The sequence below is a fragment of the Protopterus annectens genome, chromosome 9.part0, assembly GCF_019279795.1.
Source record: "Protopterus annectens isolate FY-2018-M chromosome 9.part0, PAN1.0, whole genome shotgun sequence".
NCBI lineage: Eukaryota > Metazoa > Chordata > Ceratodontiformes > Protopteridae > Protopterus > Protopterus annectens.
In genome coordinates, this window is record NC_056743.1 from 1,425,713,219 (window position 1) to 1,425,730,956 (window position 17,738).

At 39.8% G+C, this 17,738-nt stretch overlaps 1 pseudogene; it reads right to left on the reverse strand.

The window, feature by feature from the left end:
* Nucleotides 1–3,152: 3,152 nt before the first annotated feature.
* The window catches only part of LOC122810693, a 37,284-nt pseudogene continuing 22,698 nt past the window's right edge, over nt 3,153–17,738 (reverse strand).

A 17,738-nucleotide genomic window follows, 5' to 3' on the forward strand; every position in this document is an offset into this window, starting at 1 on the left:
GAATTATTTGTCTGAGGTGACTGGCTTTGAGAAGGAAATAAAGAACAAAAAGCTTAAAAGTGTTTAACCGAGATATGGGTGATGTTAAAAACAATGTTGTTTACTCTTGGAAGGCAGCAAAAATATCTGTTAGGTTCTCAAAACCTGCTAATAAACATTATAAACAAAAGCATAAAAGTAATAGATCAATACTCAAACCTACCAGAGCCATTGATTTGACTACTGGTTCTAGTACTTCTGATTTTTCCTCAAACCCCCCCCCCCCCAAGTACTGATACTGAGGCAGAATGTTTGGAGGAACAAATTTCACCTCTACATAAAAGATCGAGAGGTAGAATGGGCCCTTTAGAAGAGGAGGATGGAAACATCGGAGGCAGGCCCGGGAGCAACATGGAACAAATATTCAGGGACCTTACCAAAATGTAGAATTAAATGCTTACCCAGACACGGATGATCTCATAGTCAACTTACCTGACTATGTGTTAACACCTCTTGAAAAAAGTGTGCTTAATAAAGGATCTAGGTTTGTATCTTCTTCTTTTGTTTCTGAATATGATGTATGTCTTGATGTAAAACAATTCTGTAAGAATTTAAATCTTAGATTTTTTTCAGTAATAAATCTGATACTGAAAATGTTATTAATACAGCTGATTTTTTTGACACTTTTCATTTCAGAAAGTCTACTTTTCAGCCACTATACCATCCTCATGTCAAATTATTTGAAGATTTAGTTTTACATGATTTACATATGGGACAAAATTCAATATTTAGGGAATTTGGTGATAATTTAACTAAACAAGAAAGACAGGCACTAGCACGTCTCAAAAATAATCAAGATACAATAATAGTTAATGCTGACAAAGGGGGGGCGGTAGTTATTTGGCCTAAGACAGATTATTTGATAGAAGCTCACAAACAATTGAGTGATGTTAGAATTTATTACAAACTACCATTCAATCCTGCTATGGACTTTAAGAAAAAGATTGATGAATTTTTGTACACTGGAGTAACAAATGGAGATATATCTGATTCTTTGTGTAAACATCTGATAGTTGACAATCCAAAATCTCAGAGCTTCTACATCTTTACCCAAAATTCATAAACCATAAATAATCCCCCTGGAAGACCTATTGTATCAGGACCAGGGTCCTTGACAGAACCCTTGGCTGTTTATTTGGAACAACATTTAAAACCATTATTGGGGCTTGTCAGAGCTAGGCATAAAGATTCTAGTGACTTTTTGTGTCTTATGGATGATTTACAAGTTGACCCCGATTGTTTTCTTTGCACATTTGCTGTGCAATCATTATATACCAATATTCCACATCATAGTGGTATATCGGCTCTCAGGTATTGGCTTACCTTTTATGGGAAATATACCCAAACCCATATTGAATTTTTGATCGGATAATTAAGATGGTATTAGAATATAATGTCTTTTATTTTTGTGGAGACTGCTACCTGCAAATGAGAGGAACTGCTATCAGCACCACATTTGCACCCATCTATGCAGACCTTTATATGGGGTATCTTGAGTGACAACTTATATACTCAGATAAAAATGTTTTTAAGAAGGATTTGGTGATGTGGCATTGCTATTTGAATGATTGCTGGGGTGTTTGGTCTGGGAACTTGGAAACCTGGAAGGATTTTGTAAAATATCTTAACTCTAATGATTTTGGATTAAATTGTACTGATAGGATAGAAAACAGTGGCGGATTTAGGCATGGGCGCAGGGGCGCGCGCTGGCCCCTTTTTAGAGTTTTTTTTTTTTTTAAATGCATGTCTTACAGAGAATCCTGTCAGCAACGCGCCTAATACTGTACATTGGAGATGTGATTGGAGGTGCAATCAGATGACACGATCCTCCAACTGCATCTCCATTTTAATTTAGGCACATTGGTGACAGCTGTGATAACGAGTCAAAGTTATTTACCTTGCGACGGTCAGACTGTTCAAGACAGTTTAAAACCAGACAAAAGACTTTAAAACTGCTCTTCCAGTGTGAGGGAGTGAGCTGCATTGAGGTAATTTGCTATTTTTCATTGAAGTACCAATTATTTTCAAGGCGCCAAAAAAGCGGTAGCTGAAAGAGTGCTGCATTTGGCACGCTTACAGCATTAATTAATATATAACTCGCAGAACTTTATTAAGCATTTGTTAGTGATGTTTCTGGCCTCCGTGGTAAGACTTTAAATATAAAATAATGGTCTGTGCCACAGATGACCCAATGTTTGTTTTCGGATGCTGCAGACATCTGCAGAGTAACACCTGGCAGACACACAGCAAAAAAAGTAATGTGCACAATTCTGCAATGATCTGGCCACTCCATGCATGTAACCGCATCATTCGTTAGGTCCAGGATTCCTAAGTGTCAAGAGGAAACTAAGTGAACTCAGCAGGTGGGTGGTTATCATTCAACACTTCTTGCTGAAGGCCCGGACAACCATTACGTGGAAGTAGAGTCCCTAGGCTACTAATATAACACTGAAGTACACAAGTGACAATAACATCCATACAGCCGTTTTTAGTTAGAATTTCGCAGGATGTCCACATTTTGTGTCATATTTTTGTATGTTCCTCATAAAATGTGTGGTTTTCTGGCAAATTATTGAGAATTTAAGTGAGTAAACAGTGACAACTTTTGAGTTTCTGTGTTCATACATTTCAGAAAATGAGTGTGAATGCCAAACCTGTTAGTCTATCAACTTTTAAAATTTATAAGCGCAACATTTAAAATCTGTTCCTGATTTGGAGTCTTTGTCCTTTCTTACACTTTTTTTTTTGTTTTATCCTGAGTTCTTACTCTAAGAGGTTAATTGAAAGTAGTGTACAGTATAATGCCCAGGGAAGTCTTAGCCATCGTGAGGCTCCAAAGCGCCCTCATCCTGTCATGTACGCTACATGATTTGGTGTCTGTCAAAGTCTTACAGACAAAGCTGATATTCTTCAGAATAAGCTTTGCTGCAATGCCAAACTGTGTTGTTGCTTATACAACTTTAAGAATAAAACAAAATTACTTAAAATTCAAAAGCACCTGGGTGGTATTTTTTCCAACTGTTTTATGTAAAAGTTTACAGAATACTTTATGCTACTCTTTGTGGTTAGTGGGAAAGCTCATACATTAGCACTGATATCTAAATTCCTACCTGTCAAGAAGCAAAAAATTAGGCTGGGCTGATAAGGCTCCGGTTACTGGGATTCCGTCCTCCCATAAACTCATCAGTGCAAATGTCGCAGTCGTCAGCGTCTCTCCAGTCCCAGTAAGGAATGGTGAAGTTTTCATCTCCAGTCACTTTCTGGAGCTCGTGTTCCCAAAGAAGCAGTTAAGCTCTGTGCCATGGAAGGAAACCTGGCGCTTTGTGCACAAAGTCTATATTTCATCAGATACGTGATTTTTTTACGAATGTGTCCCAGTAAGAGTAGTAATGCATCCAAACAAAGAGATCATAAATGTTTATGTCCCGGAACATTGGTGTAGTTCCCACCTCAATAACATAGTCTCTACTAGGAGTGTGCTTTGCAAGACTGACATAGGCAGGATACTTGTCCTTTTCAGCTGTAGTAAGCTGTAGTATGTTCTTTCTAACTAGTAATTTCCACTCATTGCAGGTAGACCCTGTAAAGCAAAAGAAATATTCTCCACAGTTGGGTCTCATGAAGCTTGCAGCACATTTGCAAGTCCTGTTATAAAATACTGTTGGCCATTCTTCTCCATCATCTACGCCAGCAAAGGGGAAATGGGGGCCATTGATGGCATCAGTAAGAATTACATCTTGATAGGAACCTATTCCACTGATCTTCCCACAACGGGATCCATCCCCAGCCCAGACTGGACAACATTCCTTTCTTATAAACTATCATCAGAGCTGCAAGCTCTTGGAAATTGTTTGGAAAAAGCAATCAAGATTAGGAAAATGCAAAGAAGTAGCGCTAGATGCAGCCTCTGTTTCTTCTCTGGGCATACAAACAAGAAAGAGATGCAACCTTTCTTTAAAACTTTTTATTGCAGGAATTGCAAGTATTTTCAAATTAATATGACCATCACATGTTCAAATTATTTCAAAGGAGTTCTTCATCAAGGGAAGCTGCTCTAGGACATTAAAGTGCAATCGGGGGCAAGTAATCGCTTTAGGGTTATTAACTGTACTTTTTTTTGTGTGGACAGTCCTACTTAGGTAGTTTTATCAAAGAAACACACACTCAATTTCCTCATAAATGTATCATTCTAAACTTTATTAAATGAGACATATAATATGTTTAATTATAACTAAACTTCAATCAATAGCAGTTATTACTTTTACAAAAAATCTATATTAGCGGTAGTTATTTATTCTATAGCATAAAATACCATTCATTTGTGAGATGGGAATTTTTCATGCCCTCTGTAATAATTTTTTGTTCCTTATCCACTCACTTGACACACATACAGACACACCCAGGCACAAAAAGCAACCGACAGACAGACAGACAGGCACAAGTCTTTAGTCATATGAGGGCAAGGAGGAGAATCATTTGATTGCAAGATGTGCATGTGTGTGTGTGTGTGTGTGTGTGTGTGTGTGTGTGTGTGTGTGTGTGTGTGTATCATTTTAGAAGAAATATGGCTAAGTGTATTTATATGGTACGTGTGACTTTATAATTTGGAAATAATCTTCATTCTTCAAACACAGGGGTACCCCTCAGCCTCTTAGCGCAAGAAATCTAGACAAAGCCTAAAATAATAGGGGTGTGGGGGGGCAAAGGCCCAAAATATGAACATATTTTAGATAGTATTCTTACAGGCTTAGAAAGTTGCTAGAATAACAATATGTGTTAGCATGCATTTTCTGAAGGGCATGAAGCCTGTAACTGAAATGTATGTCATTATTTAGTGATTTCAGTCCTCAGTGACTTGCCAGAAAACCACACATTTTATGCGGACCAGACTGAAAATGTGAGTCAAAAATATACACAGTATGATGGAGATAAGGCCAGAACTCACAAGTGACATGGCCGCCAGTGAGATTGTGTGTTAATGCTGTACAAATGATAAATTACGAGCCCCACTTGGTATAGCATGATTGTTAAGTTAATGTTTATTACTTCATTACCTTTCTCCACAGACTATTTTTATGTAAGTATTGGATCACATTTTGTTTTCACAAAGTCCTCTGTTTACCCCAATACTGTATCACAGTCTCAGTCAAACTGAAACAATGAGTTTGAGGTTGATAATTCTCATTAGTTTTTTGTCGGCTGTGCTAGAGGGATTTGGAGTTGAAAACAAATACAATTTGGAGAGCTGTATACAACTTTCTACAAAGGCAAGTAATAAAGATAATATTTTCAAAGTTATTGAAATGAGTATTAACGCATACACTGAAAATGAATATAACTATATTTGGTATATTTTCAGCGATTATAAAAAAATACAAAACAGACTCGAGATGTTACGTTTCTAGTCAAATTAATCCCATCTCTATATTGCAGTGTGCACAGGTATACACACAAATGCATATTCACACACAAATACCAGTACACGTAAAGAGTAATGTTTTCACCGTTTATTAGGAGTAATGTAAACCACGTATCCTTTTATTAAATTTGTATAATATATCTTGTTTGCACATTCCCCCGATATAAACAATTTTAAATGAATATAAGTAATTCATCCTCTGCAGTTTTAAACATACACCCCATCATTCTGTATACAGATAAGTGGTACATTCCTTTTATTTTTATTTATTTATTTTACATTTTTTGACCGGGCTAGTCTAGCTGGATATATGTCCATTTTTAGTAGAGGCCCGGGGAGAAAAGCTCCAAAGTATTAATACATAGTTTAATAAAAAGTAACAATAAAAGTAATAACAGATATAATGCTGAACAGGAACATGTATTTTTTTTTTTTTTTTTTTTTTTTTAAGACTTGGGAGATTTATAACACAATAGTCTTACACATATGTGAAATATACAAACCCACATACTATGTGATGTGCATAACACAATACTCTTTCCAATATAATATAATCTAAAAACATTAATGTATGAGATGAAGATAAAGTGTGAAAGGAGATGAAGGAAAGATGGGAAAGGTATCAGAGATAGTATTGGTTAGGATTTTGCTATTTCTAATCCAGTACAGCATAGATACAGTTAACTAATACCAAAACAGACATATCTGGGCCTCCTTCCTTCTAGAGGTTAGCCTCATGGACTGACAAAATGGTAATCTTTCTTTTACTTGCCTGTAACTATGATGATAGCACTAGACTTCAAAGATATGCATGTAATTTGCTGGTTGTTCAATATATCTTCATTCCAGTGTATGTAGACTGCAATGTCACTAAGGATTATTATTTTATGTCTAGCTAACTATGAATAAATGCATTTTGCCAGTGGCTGTGCTGTGCAATTCATTCACGTTTTGAATGTATGTATCGGTGTGTGTGTGTGATACCTCACAACTGGTTAGAGTAAGAAATCTGGACAAAGGCTAACATAATGGGAGGACAAAGGACAAAAAATAGGGACATATTTTAAATATTGCTCATATAAACTTTGAAAGGTGCTAGAATAACAGGTTTTATGCTATGATGTATTTTCTGAAGGATATACAGTGTGCATCTGAAATGTGTGTCATTATTTAGTAGCTTCAGTAGTCAATGATTTGCCAGAGAATTACAAATTTCTTGAGGAACAGACCAAAAATATGAGGCAAACATCTGGACAGTCGAGAGATATGGTGTGTGTGTGTGTGTGTGTGTGTGTGTGTGTGTGTGTGTGTGTGTGTGTGTGTGTGTGTGTGTGTGTGTGTGTGTGTGTGTGTGTCTGTATTTGTTTCTGTGGGGATGTCCTTTATAATACCAAGGGCAGTAGTTTACCATTGCTTTTACAGGTATCCTCCTATCCCTCAGTTACTCAGTTCACATGGTATTAAATCCAAACACTGATGTGGCATTTAACTGTGTTAAAGTAGTCACAGTATGACCACTATAAATACTATAAATACTCATTTGTCAGACATTTTATAGGTTTGGTCTTGAAAGTGTTCTTTTCCTTGTTTAAATTAACTAAGTTATCAAGTAAATTGTGTATATCCCTACTACAATCACAGCAGGAGTGCAATATTCAATTGTGTTGCCCAATTGGTCAAGAAGGTGCAAAAATGATAAAAGGATAATAAAGGGAATAGACGCCACTGGGTATAAAACATATTTTCATTCTTTTTTTATTCTTGTTCTTCTCTCTTTCCTGATTCTTTCTCTCTCTTCTTCTGCTCTCCTTATCACTGTTACTGTACTGCCTTTTCTCTGTTTAATAACTCCAGTATATTTAAATTGTATACACAGCAACAATTACATGTTCCATTTCTTGTAAAACTTTGCCTGTTTCATGTAACAGTTTTTCAGTTATGTAACTGTTTTATATCTGTTTGAGACTTGAGTGCATTGATGATATGGCCGATTCTGGCACCCGACAAACAACTAACCGTGACTTTCTCCTTATCCAGCCTGGTGAGGGGCACATCTGTGTGTCTCACAATGGAGTCTCCTATGACTAATAAGATGGGTTTATGTTTAGGCCTTAGTGGCTGTGCAACACATGTGTGAGTACTATGTGTGGTGTGGTGGGCTGTGTAGTTTGCATACGTTTATGCCTCGGAAGTCTCTCTTGTTTGGGTATACTTTTGTTGAGGGCCTACGCATATGTGGGAGTGTGTGGTCTAGGTTTGGGTGGTGTTTGAGCTGTGGTATTCATGTTGCCAACATTCTCAGTGCCAGATATACTGGTTTGTGGGGGAGAGCGCAATGACACTAGGTGCATGACATATTTACATCTCTTACAAATTATGTTTCTAGGTGGTAGTAGTAGAGGGTTGTCCAAGTACACCAGGCAGTTGCTACACTACAACAAAGACCACTTGTACGGACAGAAACTGCACAGCACTAAAAAATGAATAAAACCACAAAAATAGCCAGCATGGTGGAGAAACCTGCATTTAATACAGTTACTACACTGTCTCAGGATGCCCATACTGATAAGACTGGCAGGAGAAAATGTAAGAAATTGTCCATCCATATTTGTCAGAAACTGAAAAAGCAAAGAGGGTAAAGGGAGGAAGGTCTAAGAGTAGTGCTACTAGATGATAACACAAATGCTACTAAGGGAAAACTTGAAGATGGGATATCTCAAAAGGGTTAAAAACAATTCATGTGTCTTTCCACACATGATGTCAGAGCTTATTAAGGTAATCTTTTCACAACCACCAAACTCAGTGTCTCACTTTCCCGCTTTCACCCAGTAGTCAACTAACCAGACTGCGCCCCCCCCCCCCTTTGCAAATTCCTGGATCCGCCACTGGAACAATATCGATTTTTTGGATGTACAGGTCACTAAAATGGTAGATTGTACTATTAATACTGGCCTCTTCCATAAACAGTTTACTAAGAATGCTATACAGGAGGCGAGCAGTTGCCTTCCGAAACATATTACTCATAATATACCGAAGTCGCAGTCTTGTAGACTTAGACGTATATGTAATGTACAAGAAGATTAGAAGACGGAATTGAACAACATGAGTGATAGATTTATTAGAAGAGGCTATGATAAACGTAACATCCAAATACAAAAATCGATGGCTTTAAACTACTCCAGGCTATATATATATATATATATATATATATATATATATATATATATGTATATATATATATATATATATATATATATATATATATATATATATATATACATATATATATATATATATATATATATATATATATATATATATATAGGTTACCTATCGAAATCTAGAAGTGCCTTCCATTGAAAGGTGCTGCAGTGCTGCATTGAAGTACAGTTTCAAAGGGGCTACACATCAAATGGAAATGTAGTGAATTGGCATCATCGAATATTGAATGACACATGTAATCCAATGGCCAAATTTCTATAACAGCGAATGTCGGACCACTGATATTTACAAGGTTTGACAAGGGCGGTGAAAAGATACTTTTATTTATGACATTCTGGTTCAGCAACTTGACCATTCGATGGAAGACACTTCCAGGTTTTAGTAGTAAACTATATATAGATATATATATATATATATATATATATATATATATATATATATATATATATGTGTGTAATTTCAGTGAAGCAACTAGGACCCATATATATATATATATATATATATATATATATATATATATATATATATATATATATATATATATATATATAAAGAGTACATAAATTAAAATTTATGAAACTTCCTAGGTAAAATAGAAGCTAAAGACTATAATCAGTTGGGATTTTGGAAAAGTATTAAAATAACTTTGATGGAAAGCAGAAAAGAAAACAAAAAAAAAAAAAACCTACAAAAGGAAAGTAACATTACATGGTATAGCTGCAGGAAATAAAGTGATGTAACAAAAAGGGAGGGTTGACTAAGCAACAAGAACAATGACTAAGAAGGAACAAGGAAAAGAGGAATAACCATGTGGATACTTTAAAATAGTTTAAGAAAACTGCAATTACGCAAGCATTTTACTAGAAAATCCCTAGACCACAAAAACTGTTGGCATCAAAAAATTAGACAGGAAAATATAGAAAGGTCAGTATACAAGCTTGGACATCTTAAAATGAGAAAAGAAAAGCAACAGAAACCATGAAAATTCTAAGGGAATGTTTTGGATGCTTATAAAGGGAGAACGAGTTGCAACAGGATAAACACAGTGGTGAGGAGAGGTTTAAGAGGAGTCTGCCAATGCTTTTAGAGGAGGCATGATGACTACAGTACAGGCTGCATTCATTAAGGTACTACAATGTCTACACTGAGGTTCAAGCACCCTTACATGATGCTGAACAGTCCTCCAACACAAACACAAGCACCACCATGAATGGGTGGTCCTGTGGCCATGCTGAATGCTACTGAGGCATTCAAAGGGGAGAGGCATATGCTAATTATCCAGAACCACCTCCAGGAAGGCATCTTCATGGCCAAGCCATTCAAGAAAACACTCATGTACATCTGAATAGCCACTTCCACCTCATCACAGTATGAGAACTGAACATAAAAGTGACAAGAAGGAATCACTAGATACCGGGGCTTACTTTAAAAGTGACATTATAGCTCTGACATTAAAATAGGGATGTGGGAACTACCAGATACTAGGGAATATTAGCATGGGGATCAGGAGGTGGGGGATATACTAGACCATTAGGAAATAAGTGCTGTAATGATACCAATGTTATTTTGGGGACTGGAGGAACAATCAGATATCAGGACTTTAAGTGCCATGATGACACCAATGTTACAATGGGGATTGTTTCAGGGAGATGCACTAAACCAGGCAATACTCTTGTAAAGTGCCCAAGGTGCCGACATCATAACTGGGATCAGGAGGTAGGGTAATACACTAGACACCGGGGGGATTCTGTAAAGTGCCATACTGGCACCAAATAAAGATCAGGATGGGAGCATACACTAGACCACCTGGGACTCATACATACCTGCCATAATGGCAGCAGTAAAGTATTGGGAAGTGGGGGGGCAACATTGGATAGTAGGGACTGGTTCAGGGACTGCAGTTTGTGTGTGCATTCATGTACCTGTGTGTTTGTGTGTGTGTGTGTGTGTGTGTGTGTGTGTGTGTGTGTGTGTGTGTGTGTGTGTGTGTGTGTGTGCGTGTGTATGCATGTGTGTGCGTGTGTGTGAGTAGGAATGCCACTGCCTGCATAAGCAGCCTTGATCTGCACATTGCTGTAGTAACTGTGTTTCAGGAAACATGCAGCTTAGACAATAATGAGGTCTTACGACTAGCATGTTTCTGTATCACAAATGGGCATGTCGCTCATAAGCCATATGGCTTTTGCTAGGAATCTAGGATCTTTAATGAATTCCCAGGTAACTTGTAAGGAAGTAAAAGTCTGTATTCATAAGCAATCAAATGAGGAAACTCCCAGTGAAGACTGGCATTCCTACTGATGGGTGGGGAAAAGTTAAAATATGGTTTGTGCGACGTAATAAAATGAAATGGTGAGGGGTACTAGAATCTTGGAAAAAAAACAGATGTAGTATTAGCAACCAAGGAAGGCAAGGGCACAGTGGACCCTGCCTTGTAGAGGCCAAGTTTCAATTTTAAGCCATGAATCAAATACTTTATGGATTCAGTAGTAGACAGAATAGCAAAGATACTGCCAAAACGAATGAATTTAGATCGATTTCACAGAGGGTTGGCAGACACTGGATAACATATTTAAAACAACAATGATAAAGAGAGAAACTGAGCAAAGGGGCTCCCCTCTCCTGCTAGTGAGCCTGACTGCAGAAGAAGCCTACGACAGTGATGGCAAACCTTTTGGGCTCAGAGTGTCAAAAATTTGGAAAATGCCTAGCCTGACTCTGCTGGTGTCCCCCTCCCCCCCCGACACACACACACAAACAAAAGAAAAACAATTCTTTGCAATATTCATTTATTTAAAAAAAAGTCCAATCAGGTGTCCTGCTATGTATTATAAAAGTAAAAGAAAATTAGTGACTTACAATAGAGAAAACAATATGCACACTGCCAAATGGGCTTAAACTAGTGCACCAAATAATCACCCTACTTTTAATAGTAATTTTCAATTATCTGAAAAAATATGAAATACACTCATTTGATTTGATTAACATCAATGAATTACTTTTTTGTCGCTTAGTTTTAATACATAAGTGCAGGGTCACATATTTCTTGTATTTTTATTCATTCAGTTTCCTTGGTAACTTGGGTGTTGGTGAACACTGGTGTATCACCCAAAATATCATGGAGAGCCATCACTGGTCTATGACATAGTCTACCGGGATTAGCTTGCTATAAAGGTATAGCAAATGCTTTAGCAAAACATGGCTTATCTTGTTTAGAATTCAGGAAGTTCTCATTTTTTGCACTGGACCATGATCACAAAAACTTTTTCCGGTGACAGTTTAGAAGTCAAGAAATTAACTGGCAGCTTTTATTAAATGCCAATAAAAGTCCTAGGTTAAATGAAAGCATAAATATAAACAACTTACTAAAGATACAAAGGATATAATGTTTTTTTTTCTTTATTGGTGTTTCATTCATTGTACTTTTAAATAGTTGTATGTGAACTTTTTATGTGAATGTTTTTTTTTTTTTAATCTAGAGGATTTTTAAATTTGGTATCATGTGATTGATTATGTAATTAAGTAAACGTAGAAGTAGAACTAAGTGACTGTTTTGTATAGCTCTGAAGAAGTTCATTAAATGCTTGGACGATATAGCACTTGGCTTTGCAAAACTGGTTCGCTTACTGTGTGTTCTCTTAAAGTAAAGGGCAATTGAACAGCTATCAGACTCTGGTATTTAAACTTAAAAGTACTTTTATTGTATGTGCTTTTGAAGAAAAGGCCAGTTGAACAGCTATGAGACTTTGATACTTAAAAGTACTGTTGCCACGACTCAGCACTGTGGTATTACAGCAATTGCTTTTTTTGATTTTATGTTTTTTAAGCACTGTTCTGGGTTTTTGTGAAATTTGCACAAGTAATTCTATACATTAAGGAGACTGCAGAGGATATTTACTCATCTCGATGTTCCATACTGGAGATGCAAAGGTGAGGGACAGATTTTAGGGTCTCATCTATCTACTTACCCTACACATAATAGACTTCAATCCAGCTCTTCAGAATTTAATGGAACAACTGTTTCAGGAACAGTTTATATAACAAAGGATATAATATACCTGAGTTGGGTCACTGACCTTACAAGATCCCAGATAAAGCAAAGCTGCACTGCACATGCTGATTATGGCAGCCAAGAAAGCAATGAGAAAGAGATGGAAATCAAGCAGTAACCGAACAAATGTAATAAACTTATGAATACATGGCAGGTTTTAGAAGCTAAACCAATGAAAAACTGCAACAGTAAATTGCATTATAATAAATAGCAACTCTGGAGCCAATATAACAAGCACAACCGCAGCGTCAACAGTGAAAAGGCCCATCTCCTAAAAATTACTGCAGGTTTGATTGATAGGTAGATTATAAAATTATTAACTATATAAATTGACTACAGATATGTACGCAGTATATGGAAATGGTTAGGACTTGCTAGCAGATTAAAAAAAAGATGATGCCTAAAGCAAAAAGGTGACTGTATTATGTTTGTAGATTTGTTATGAGGACAGGAATGGATGGATAGATCTTGCTGTTGAAAAACAATGTTTTGCCAGTCAGATTTGATATTTGCCTAAAAACAATTAGTTGTGTACTCACCATAACGATAGATGTATGTGGTCCATCTCGCCTACATTTATTACTGATGGGCTCGGAACCGAGAATCGGCTCCGACTCGGCCGCTATAACTAGCACGAAGTCTCTAATTGGCTGGGCTAAGCCTGTATCCCAGGATGCACCATGCCCAAACCCCCAGATCTTGTTTGCCACAATATAATCATTACACATACATAACCCCACAGGAACACACAGCAAGAAGAGGGAAAAATAATATCCTCAAAAGGGTTTAAGAATATAAATTTCCTCCAAGTCCACCAGGAAGGGGGAAGGTGGGTGGGTATGTAAGAATGTATGCGAGATGGACCACATACATCTATCGTTATGGTGACTACATAACTAATTGATGTAATGTGGTCCTATCTCGCCTACATTCATTACTGACTGGACAGCGTCCCTAGCACCTATATACCCTGGGAGGCTCATGGGAAAACACTCCTGAGCACCGTGGAACCAAAGGAACCCGGCCTCTAGAAGCCACGTCCAGCTTATAATGAGAAATAAAGGTGTGTGGGGAAGCCCAGGTGGCTGCCGCACAGATTTCATCCAAAGAGAGCCTAGCATGTAAAGCCACTGAGGTAGCCATAGCCCTGGTAGAATGCACCTTAACCAGGAAAGATAGATTTCTACCCGCCGATATGTAAATAAATGAGATACAGTCCTTAATCCACCTTGCCATAGTGTCTTTGGTCACAGGGCTACCAATCCTGTTCTCTGAAAAGGACACAAACAACTGATCTGATTTCCTCTCTTGTTTTGTCCTGTGCAAATAAAACCTCAGTTGTCTATGTACATCCAATTGGTGAAATTTGAATTCTGCCTTGTTTGAAAAGTGTGGGAAAAACACCGGTAACTCAATGGATTGGTGAAGACAGAAGGTAGAAGAAACCTTAGGAAGAAAGGAAGGGTTGAGTCTCAAGGATACTCTATCCTTATGAAAAATCAAATAAGAAGGTTTAACAGAAAGGGCTTGAAGCTCTGATACCCTTCTGGCTGAAGTAATAGCCACCAGAAAGGCTGTCTTCCAAGACAAATATTTTAATTCACAAGAGGCTGCAGGCTCAAAGGGAGAAGAAGTTATGGCTCTAAGCACCAAGTTTAAATCCCATGGCAATACTGGCTGTGAAACTGGGGTACAAAGTAACCAGGCTCCTTTTAGGAATGCTTTACACAGTTTATGGCCCATGAGGGAAGGCTCATATGAAACGTGAAAATTAGAAATTGCCGCCAGCTGAACCTTAATAGTGGAGGCAGCAGAACCTTGTCTGAAAAGAGTAGCCAAAAATTCTAAAACTGCCGTCACAGGGGCTGTGAAGGGATCTAGGTTATGTGACTGGGCCCAGATAGCAAATCTTTTCCATTTACTGGAGTATATCTTCTTAGTGGAAGGCTTGTAGGAAGAAGATAGGATATGTACCACTTTCGGTGTAAAGGAAAGCTGTCTGACTAAGGACAGAAGTGGAGAAGCCAGGCAGTGAGCTTGAGGGTTCGCAGGGATGGGTGGAACTGCCCTGACAGATGAGTCAATAGGTCTGGAACTAGGTCCAGAATCCAAGGACCGTCCATAGTATATCTCCGGAGAAAGGGGAACCAAACTTGATGGGGCCAGTGTGGTGCAATCAAGATAATTTTGCTTCCCAAGGAAGTTGTCTTCTGAATCACTCTTGGCAGCAGAGGAAATGGAGGGAAGGCATAGAGCAGACCGGGGGGCCAATTGTGGACTAGAGCATCCCTGGGTGACTCCCCCTGAGGGGGGATCAGAGTGAAGTAATTGCTGCACTTGGCATTGAGGGGACTGGCAAATAGGTCGCAGCAAGGTAGAGCCCCACCTGGAGAAGATCTGAGCTGCAATTCGATCATTCAAGGACCACTCATGAGGCATCAGAATAGCTCTGCTTAGCCTGTCTGCTATCACATTGGACTTCCCCGGAATGTGCGTTGCCACTAGAAAAAGTTGGGAAGACACTGCCCAATTCCACACTCTCATGGCCTCTCTGCAAAGGGGATAGGACTTGGTTCCCCCCTGTTTGTTCAGGTACCACACGACTGACATGTTGTTGGAAAGAATTGAGATAGTGCTCTTGGGAAGAGAGCTGTGAAGTGCTTGCAATGCTAGTAGCACCACTCTCATCTCCAGAACATTTATATGCAAGTGTACCTTGTGTTCCTGCCATGTGCCTTGGACTGTTCTGCCCAGATAATGCCCCCCCACCCTGTCTGGGAGGCATCCGTGGTCACTGTGGCAGTAGGGGGCAGAGGATTCAGGGATCTCCCTTTGTTCAGATTGGGTGAATGAAGCCACCAACACAGATCCTGTCGGCATTGTTCCGTTATAAGAATCGGATGAGACAGAGGGAGCTCTTGAAAGGACCACTGGACCGAAAGAAGCCACTGCAGTGCCCGCATATGTAGCCTGGCCAGGGGTACTAGTAGGATGGTGGCAGCCATGGAACCTAGTAACTGAAGAACTAGTCTGGCTTGGACCTTTTTCAGAGGTAATAAGGCCAAAACTTGAGCCTGTAGCACTTTTATTCTTTCTGTAGGAAGGAAAGCCCTCGTTTCTATGGAATCTAGCTCTGCACCGATAAATGCAACACATTGTGATGGCAGCAAGACAGATTTTTGCAAGTTGAAAGTAATCCCTAGGAGTTGACCCAAGTTGATGGTGGCCTCCGTGGCTCGAACAAGTAGATGCCTGGTGGGGGCGGTGAGAAGCCAGTCGTCTAGGTAAGGAAACACCTGGAATCCTAGACGTCTCAGGTGAGCAGTCACAACTGCCAGACATTTGGTAAACACCCTGGGGGCTGTGGTGAGACCAAAGGGCAGGGCTCGAAACTGGAAATGACTGGCTCCCAGCCAGAAGCATAAGTGATTCCTGGAGGTCTTGTTTATCTTGATGTGATAATAGGTGTCCTTGAGATCGATGGAGCACATCCATAGTCCTTTTTCCAACAAGGGAAAAATGGTTTGAAGAGTGACCATTCAGAACTTGGACTTCCTGACGAAGCGGTTTAAACTGCTGAGATCCAGGATGGGCCTCAAGTCCCCTGTTCTTTTGGTCACCAAAAATAACCTTGAGTAAGTTCCTGATCCGATCTGGTCTGAGGGGACTGGTTGCATGACTCCTTTTTCCAGCAGCTTTGAGACTTCTAATGCTGCTTGGTCCATTTGACTGGGTGGAACATCTGGGACTCTCTTGGGTGGCGGAGGGGGGTGAGATAAAGGGAATGGTGTAACCTCCGGCAATAATTCGAAGCACCCAATGATCCTGAGTGATGTTTTCCCAGGCTTGCAGATGCTTCAAGAAACGACCCCCAACTGGCTCCGGAGAGGCACAGTCGGGCAGTCCCTCAGGGACGTTGGTAGGAGGAACCATGAAAGGACTCGCAGTCTCCTGAGTTGCAGGGGCCTCCCCCACCCCTAGGGTGACGTCTTCCAGAGTAATTCCCCCCTCCTCTGCCTCTGGAGGGGGGGGTCACCATGATGGTCAGGCTAAGACTTCTGAGACTTCCTGAACCACATCTTTCCTCCCCTCTGCGCCTTGGGATAAGGTCTAGAGAGAAGCAAAAAACGGGCCCCAACGGCAGACAAAGTCTTACCCTCTTGCTCACATCTGGTGAGAGTGTCTTTCACTTTGGGTCCAAAGAGGGAGGACGCGTCAAAAGGAGCGTCCATGAAGGAAGACTTGAAGGCCTCCGCGAAGTGACACAGGCACATCCAGGATTGCCTCCTGAGGGCTACGCCTGAGCTAGCTGCCTTACCCGCCCCCTCGGCTGCATAGGATATGAGCCTCATGGACGAGTTAACAATAGAAGACAGGGTAGACAGCTGGACATTGACAGTCTGGTTCACCACCTCAGGCAAGTTACCCGACAGAGTATCTCCCAATTCCTTGAGGAGATCTCTTTGGAGCCTCGTAAAATGACACAGATAATTCAGCGACCTCAAAGTAAAGGTCGCTGAGGACAGGGTATGCTTTCCATAGCGATCCATACTCCTAGACTCCTTGTTAGGAGGATGAACGGAAGCAGAAGCCTCTGCAACTTCTTGCTGAGTGGCAGATGCCACCACCATGGCTTCTACAGGAACTCCTTTCATCAAAAATTCTTTCCGAGGAGGCGCAGACAAAAACTTGTTGGGGTGGCTGGGAACCGGTTCCACGGAGTCAGGGTGTTCCCACACCCTTCGACAAATAAGGTCCAACAGTTCATCGAAGGGGGAAGACACCCAGGAGGCAGAAGGTTGGGCTCCGAAGGCCTTGAGGAAGACTGACTCCTCCTCAGAGGGGGTTTTGGAGGGCCAGTCGCCTCTCTGTCTCAAAATCTCCAGGATGTCGGAGAATGAGACATCATCGGAGGATGACTTTGGGGACCCCTCTGCATCATCGAGGTCAGTGTCTGAGGTGACAGACTCATCTGGGGAGTATATGTGCTTCCTCTTACACAGCTTCTTT